The following is a 9,368-nucleotide window of genomic DNA, read 5'->3' as shown; positions in this document are numbered from 1 at the left end:
CCATATACATATGTATAACCAGATCAGGTAGCCTATAATCAATCTGTTACCTTTTTATCTTACCAATATCTGCAGTTATTTATGATTAGTATATGAATAATGAATCAATATATAACATTTAGCGTAAAAATCAACGAATCAATCAGCATAAACATTAATAATGTTATCAATTCATATATGAAATTTTTTATCAGTTAAAATATGATTTTTATCATGTTAATCTTCATTCTATGCAATTATCAGAGTACATTAGTATTTTCTGTAGCATATGTATCTTAATGAGATGAAGTGAAAAACTGTATCATTATATATCACGTGATCACTATTATTTACCAATATCATTGTTTTATATTTTATTACTTGAATCAATTCATGTACACCATGATTTTTTATTTACTTATATATATATATATTCACATAGTGTCTGTATCACACTCCTATAAGTCAAATGCAAAAGTCAAGTTTGAGTAATATTTCAGTGGTTGGTTTTGGTAGCTGACCGAGCTGATGTAAGTGTTTACATAATAAAAATATGGAATGTTAGTCCATATATATAAAAGATTGCTTGCAGGAATGTGATCAGACTAGAGACGCTAAAGATGACGTATACAATAAGTATGTAGGCTAAGTTGACATGCCGTCATCTGTGGTCATTCATTTGTTTTGAAACAGTCCAAGCTCCCTGCTTGAGACAACTACCCCGACCTATTATTCAAACGGCCTACGTGATCTCTAGCGTGCTCATTTGATTTGTGTGTTCGTATGAAACTATGTCATTGTATGTATGTTCATATGTTTCGAACTACTGTCTGTTCCTTCATAACTTGTAACAGAGAATGGTAGACAGCAGAACATTGTTAGCTATCGTCATTAGAAGACCTGTACCTCTTTACCTAAGCTTTATCATGTAGAGGAATAGGATTAGCCATCATCATTGGCAGAAGCGATCAAGCTATCGTTATTAGAAGACTTGTACAATCATACCTGATCTTCATCATGTAAAACTTCAGAAGAATATACTATTTTTATACCTTGTGTTTTCTACAAGAACCTCACCGAACCATGAGTTTAAACACATCGTCGTAAAGATAATACCGACTTCGTAAGTGATCTACAAAACCCCAGACACTCCATTGAGATGGAAGTGCAATACCAACCGACTTAGCGTATAGAATTATCGCTAGTCTAACATTACCTCATAGGGCGCCTTATTATACAAGGCACTAGCCCTAATACATGCACGCATACACACACGCACATGCATGAATTACACGAACATCCATATTATGTGTTATTTATTTTATACATGTTTTATTTCGTTTGTGTTTTGTGTCTAGAGCGATTGCTGGTTAATCTAGTGTTCTTTGAAATGAGTATTTGTTAAGATTCTGAAGAAGAAGAAGAAGCAGAAGAAAAATAATAGACTGGTTTCTAAATCCTTCTGTATTTTTTAGCATCGTGAAAGTTGCAAGGGCTTTAATCTTCATTATTTATTGAAGAGTTCCCAGAGGACCTCTCGCTGTACTTTTGGTACTGCGTTGGCGTCTTCCCCTGTATTTGATTTGCTTTTTAATTGAGAGAGAGAGAGAGAGAGAGAGAGAGAGAGAGAGAGAGAGAGAGAGAGAGAGAGAAGAGAGAGAGGTTAATTTACTGAATGAATATAATGAGAGAATTTTCATTGGGATTTCAAAGGAGCCTGGGTAATCATTGGAAAAATGGAGAAAACGGCTAAGTAAAAGGAATTGACGCATGCTTGCATGGAATCACTCGTGCTCAATGAGCGCGCTTGCTTGGATCACGGTTCGATGTGATAATTATTCATATATATATATAGTATATATATATATATATATATATATATATATATACATATATAGTATATATATAGTATATATCATATAGTATATATATATATATATATATATATATATATATATATATATATATATATATATATATATATACATATATATATATATATATATATATATATATACATATATATATATTACATATATATATATATACATATATAAATATATATATATATATGTATATATATATATATATATATATATATATATATATACATATATATATATATAATGTATATACGATCGTCCCACCTCCCTCTCTCCGACAGTATATATATATATATATATATATATATATATATATATCTATATATATATATATATATATATATGTATATATATATATATATATATATATATATATATATATATATATATAAATACTTATATATATATATATATATATATATATATATATATATATAATATATATATATATATATATATATATATAATATACACACACACAGCTTCAGGGTCTAATGGTAAAACGAATGGAGATATTGGATAGTGCGAAAACATGACTTTGGCTAATTGTAGATTAGTGTGGTCAAGCAGGCTCTGTGGCAGTTCTGTTGTAATTGACAACGGTAGGGGTTTAGTGCCCTCAATGCACATCACGTGGTGCACTGTAGGCATTACTTAAGATTCTTAGCAACGTCCCTTAGGTCCCTCGACTCGCTGCAACTCCTTTTATTATTTTACTTTACCTCTGTTTATAGTCTCTTTCATCTTATCTTACTTTTGATCTATGTTCGTAGTCTCTTTCTTTTTATCTTACTCTCCCCACCTCTCCTAACAATTGTTTCATAGTTCAATTGCGAGGTCTTCCTCATATTACACATTTAAAAGGTTTTAAATGTGTAATATGAACCTAGCTAAAAAATAAAATAAGAAGAAAGAGATACCTTCCGATGACTGGGTTGAATTGTAAACAGCATCGATAGTTGAAAGAAACTTCCTCTCCAGTTTCGATAATACACTGAAAAAGAAGTGTTATAGGTGTGGAAGCACTTGTCTATAGTTAATCTCTGTAACTTCTGATTGTTCTTTATAAACATGTAATAAATGGTAACGTTGTTCTGTATCGTTGGATATTTTTGTAGGAGGCGTTTATTCAGTTAATCCCCCACTTCTTTTTTCAAAAATATCTCCTTGACAACAAGGTGCCAGTGACTTCTTTTTTGTGGGTTCTTCATATGTACTCGGCTCGGCCAACGCGGAACCAGAGGAATTTATTTCTGGTGACAGAAATTTATTTCTCGATATAATGTGGTTCGGAACCCACAATAAGCTGTAGGTCCCGTTGCTAGGTAACCAATTGGTTTCTAGCCACGTAAAAATATCTAATCCTTCGGGCCAGCCCGAGGAGAGCTGTTAATCAGGTCAGTGGTCTGGTAAAATTAAGATATACTTAACTACTTCTTATGTAAACTTCAAAGGTATTTAGTTGTGTCAAAGTGAGCAAAGGTCTAATTTTCCATTGGTTTCTTGAGCGTCATGATAAAACTTGTGCCAGATCGTGTCCCATACGGGCGTACGAAATAGAATTGTAATTTCACCGTAATTGATTGGATATGTTGTAAAATTCGAGGAGAACGGATAGGATATAAAACTCTCTTGTTACATTTCTACTGCATGCGCGTCATCACAATTCTCTGTAGAGTAGAATTAAGTATACATACATGTCCTGCTGCTGATTAACTCATTCGATACATCTGTTACCTCACCCAAAAAAAACCAGTGATTTGACTTCCCCCTCCTACTTCTCCTATTCCTCATCCTTCTCCTCCTCCTCCCTTCATCCTCCTGCCGAGGCATTTTTCCAGAACCTGGAATTCGCGAAATTGAATTTTCTCCCGACCACTCCAGCGCGTTCCAGCGGGATTGTATTTCACGTGGGAGGAGGTCAACCTGGCTCTTAGCTTTGCTGGGTCTTTCGTCCCTCCTGTATTCCCTCGTGTCCTAATTCGTGAATTGGATTGGTTTTAGATGAGTTTTGTACATTAGCTGGAACATGTATAATTGTTTGGGAGTATAAAGTTGCGAATAAACAGAACAGACCTTTACGCATTTTTTTAAATAATTAAAGTTATGATAACTTCTGTCATGGGAACTGCACACACACATCTTAATAGACCTGACACTTGTTAACCACCTGGAGAAGGGGTCCGCGATTTCGGCCCATAACTAGGTGAACTCGGCATACTTGTGACGGTCAATGCAGTTAGAATATTTATTATTGAAACTTTATAGTCTTCGGCGCGGTCGTAACAAGATCTTTCTGAGAGTGCAAACCTCTCACAAGATTGAGCAATACAAGGCTCTCAGGAGGTATCTTGTCTAGATTTGGATCGCTTCCAAAATGTCACTACAAATTTTAGCCACGAGGCCCACCTTTTGTCAAATTGAGCATAAATCTGTTTTAACTTTTTTTGTGCAATCCCGCTTACCTTTAGACAAACGAATGGTCAATTCAATACCACTTTTTTTTAAGATACCTATTTGCCTAATCAAAGTTTTAAAGTAATGATTGTATCACAAAGTTATCTATTATTCCAGTTTAGTAGGCGTGACTGTTACGGGCCCCTTACCAAGTCTGAATTGTAAATATTATGCTTTGAGAAAATCTCGCAATAGCGTGCTCCAAAATAAGTGGACCCAATTCGCCCAATTATGCGCCGAATACATTTGAGTCAAGATCACGCGAAAGCTCCAGGAAGCCGTCCTCTTAGAGAATCGTTCTTCAGTAATTCCAGGAGACTCGACTCCAAGATTTCTCATGCTTCTTGATTTCACGATCACCTAACTGTTACAGTCTCATTTAAGTTTTTTTTTTTTTCGTTGAGTGGAAATCCTGTTGTAGATACCTATTTGCGTAATCAACATTGCAAATTTTTATGTAGTGATTGTATCGCAAAGTTTCATATTTTTCTCAGACGTGATTGTTACGGGTCCCTTACCTAATGGAACATCAAACACTGATTATATTCCTTTGCGATATATTTTTATAGGTGTTGGCGAACGTCCACCAATGCAATATGGTGTATTTTGATTGCTTCTAGATTTTCTACCAAAATGCTGAGAGATTGGAGTGATTCCAAATGAATGCAATAGATAACTTTTTTTTAAGCTGCTGGCCTCTTGCCCCCACCTTTCTTTGGTGCTCCGACCTTTAATTAGCTTCTCCTTTTCTCTAACGTTTCCATTTTTTCCATTCCTGTTGATTTCTTTTTTTCCTTCATCAGTCTTTTCCATCTACTGCATGGCGTCGTCAAACAAAAGCTCCTTGCACCGCCTCTCTGTCTTCAGGGCCGTTTCTAGCTTCGTGGGCGTCCTAGGCAAGATGGCTGTTTTGGGGCAAGGGTCATTCTTTAGACCTTGGTTTGGGGGGCCCTAGATAGATAGGTAGGTAGGTACTTCATTTATTCCCGAGGGGTTTGTCAAACTGTAATGAAGCGATTCTTAGCCATTTAGATGCTCTACTAAGATGCAAGAAACTATTACACTTCACATTTATTTATTTCACATCTATTTCAAAGTACAAAAATAATAAAAAACTAACATTTAAAATAATGTTTAATTAACATCACAGTCTCACACATACCAGAAAAACAACTAATAATTCACATTATTTCAACTTTTCATCGGGGACCCCCAGGTGGCTTGGGAAATTTAAATTTTCCAAGCTACCCTGGGGGCCACTGGGGGCTTCGGGGCCCTAGGGAATCGCCTGGTCCGCCTATAGCTAGAAACGGCCCTGTCTGTCTTAATGATGTATAGCCATCCAGCTTGCTGGTTAGAATCACGTTATTTTAGGCCTCATGTCTAATTAGCAACATTCGGCATCAAGTGATGCAAACACTGGGTAGTGTGGTTCATCATCACGCTCTTCCTCCTTTTAAATGGTCATAACCTCGCTACTCTGAACCACCTTCCTTGTCCAATTCAGCTCTTCGGATAATTTTTGTTTGCGAACCAAAATCGAGCTGAGGTCTTCACTTATCACAACGTTTCAGTTTTTGAAAAAATTCTTTTATTATAAAAATCTATGATGTCACTTGGTGGTTTTTCTTTTGTGCGATCTTGTGCATGGCCCCATCGTGTACCATTTCCACAAAAGGTTGTCAGAAATTCGTGTCATGTACTCGCTACGTTGAGTTATAGGGACGGGATTTTCTCATAGTTACAAGTAAGGGCTTTGGTGGGAATGATATATTTGAAAATATAATATTTTTATTATCGTGATGCTTTTTTCAGATTTCAATCCCTACCTATTTGCTGTAGCCTAATTACGACTTCAGATTTTTTATTGTTACTTTTTCCCTGAAGACTTCTTTGTTTAGTTTCACTAGACGTAACTTAGAATATTTTTCTAACGTGATTTTTCATTTAGAAATTATGGTCCCGTAAATTTTTATTTCATTTCCGTCCCAGTTGTTGTTCTGCTCAGATTTGTTATTCCCATCCTCGGTAAAACCTTTGAAAATTAAGACTTTCCTGATAAATACCTCGAAATTATAATGGATGGAAGGAAACTAGAACTGAAGAGATACAACACATCCCATTGTGGCAACTTCTTCACATATAAGATATGTGACACAGAATAAACTGCCACCAGAAATTGTAAACAGCAAAAGTGTGGAAGAGTTCAAAAGTAAGCTAGACAAAATCATTAGAACACTGTGAATGAATTTTAAACCCTGAGATATGTGAGCACATGATGTCTCCCCGGATAGACTAATAAGTCTTTGAGACATCCTAGTCCTTGTAACTATTTGTAACTCCTGGATATTTGGAAATTTTTACTCCGGTCTTTGTGTGTGTGTGCGTGTGTGTGACGTGGCACTTTGATCATTGTGACAAAATATCGCTTTGCATCTCATGTGAAAGGAAAAAGAGAAAATAAAGGAAATATAATATAAAGAAATAGAATGAGATCAGAAAGTGACAAAACAGAATATATCTGAAGTCGTGCCAATGAATGAATGAATTTTTTTATACGGGAACGACAGACATAATACTATTAAAATATCAGAAATACGTATCTAGCTATGAAGATTTTGAACTAGCAAAAATCCCAGTCTCCTTAATGATAGAGACTATATCCTAGGCTACAAACCTTCAACTCTGAGATGATTTCCCTGAAGTTAATATGTATACTCTGTTTTTTTCCATCTGTCCACCCGCCTGTGGTGTTTGCGTATGGTAACACTGTGTCCCGGGCTTTAAATAGTTACGCTATGTGTAAGTTTTAGGTAAATAAAAGGATATCTGGGTGTACATTTGCAACTGAAAAGTGTTTTAATAATTTACTGTATGCGAATTACACCGTTAATATTCGAAATAGGATATTGTTATTATTGTTGAATGTAAGCTGAATGTAACTATCTAAAGCCCGGGACGCAGTGTTACCATACGCAACCACCATAGGCCGGTAGACAGGTGGAAAAAAATCGAGTATAGTTAGTGTTGCCTAATGAACATTCCTGCCACATTTGATCAGATACAGACTACTCACATGTTTTTTAGACGTTGAAAAATGCATATAAATGTACGGTTGACAACAAAACCTCTCCTAACTTTACTAAAATGCGGATATGCTCCTCATATCGCATTGCTCTTGAGATATTTATGTTCTCAGTTTTTATGAAAAATGTTCATGTTAAAGGAACATTTTTTACTGTTGAAGTTTTAACCTTATCTGTTAATATTAACAGAGAAAAATGCTTCTAATCTCCCGGTACTTGCATGCGATTTGAGATTCCAGTATTCTCTCTGTACGAACCTAGTTTGAGCTTATCTCAAGTATAGAAGATAACGTGCTTGCATCCCTTCTCTTTATCAGTTATACATATAGTACATATGTATATGTACCTATATATATGTACACATACATATGTATATGTGCCTATATATGTACTCACACACACACACACACACACACACACACACATATATATATATATAATTATATTGAATATATACATGTGTATATATACACACATGCATCTATATACATATAAATATATATACACATCTCTATCTATCTATTATATATATATATATATATATATATATATATATATATTATATATATATATAGAAATTTTATTACACAATTGTTCAGTACATTAATACAATTACCATAGAAGATTCACATCAACCGTGCATTTGATGTTTAGCCAGTCCCTAACGACGCTCCTGATTGGCTGTTGATAAGCCATCACAAGGCTGGAAACTCTGTCTCTCTCGAGAGTTCACATGGGCAGGATGTATGTTCCACCTCTCCTGAGGGATAGTTTTGAGAGGCATATTCTCCAGGATAGGTGGAACATAGATCCTACCCATGTGAACTCTCGATAGAGACTGAGAGTTTCCAGCCCTGTGATTGGCTTATCAACAGCCAACCAGGAGCGTCGTAAGGGGCTGGCCTAGACATCAAATGCACTGTTGATGTGAATCTACTATAACTGGATGGTATCAAGCGGAGATATCTATTTAAAAAAGGTACGAGCTTGCCTGGACTAACAGTCCTCCGCTTGATACCATCCAGTTTCAATGAGGTCCTATTAGTAAGTATATATATACATATATATATCATATATCTACAAACACACAAGCGCAAACATTTTAAACATGTATATGTGTATTCATTTATAGACAATTATGTATTTATATAGTTTTAAAACAGACAGAGAGAGGAGGATGCAGACATTTGACCTTTACTGAACATATGCTGAATAAATATTTTATACACACACACACACACACACACACACTCTGTTTCAAATGGATAAGATGCCTGCATCCTCCTCTCTCTGTATGTTTTCAAGTTATATAAATATATATTTGTTTATAAGGGAATACTCATATACACATACATGTATAAAATGTTTGCGCTTGTGTGTTTGTAGCAATATGAAATATTATATGCGAGAATAATTTCTAAAATAATCATCGCATTGCGGTAACAGCTGTATTTAGTAACGTACCTTGGCTTGAAAAGAATATTTTCACGCCTACTTTTATCTTGTTTCTACCATACAGTAATAAACTTCAAGCAAAGATGAGGCGACCATGCGCATTGCGTCACGTCGCAAGATTTTTGGTTTATTCTCCTCCTCCTCCTCCTCCTCCTCCTCCTCCTCCTACTGTAGTCTTGCTGAAGGTGAGTTGAATGTCAGGCAAGCACTGCGAATTACTAAGTGACGTCACACAAAAGGTCATTTTAATAACCGGCCTTGCTGCAGAGGAATTGCGATAGGACGAGAGTTTATCGCCAGAGCCTCGGTCTGCTTTTGTTTCAGAACGACGTCCAGGTGACTGATTGCATCTTACCTCGAGGAATTAATTTCTGGTGGGAGGAAAGCTTCCTGTTGTCACCGTCTGATCCACTGTGTCGCAATTCTTACTTAACTCGAACAAGGAAAATTAAGAAACTGACGATGGATGAATCAGGGTGCTTTTGTATTTTCGTAATTGAGCTTATAT

Source organism: Macrobrachium nipponense, chromosome 8, assembly GCF_015104395.2.
Source record: "Macrobrachium nipponense isolate FS-2020 chromosome 8, ASM1510439v2, whole genome shotgun sequence".
NCBI lineage: Eukaryota > Metazoa > Arthropoda > Malacostraca > Decapoda > Palaemonidae > Macrobrachium > Macrobrachium nipponense.
This window is presented reverse-complemented; position numbering follows the sequence as displayed.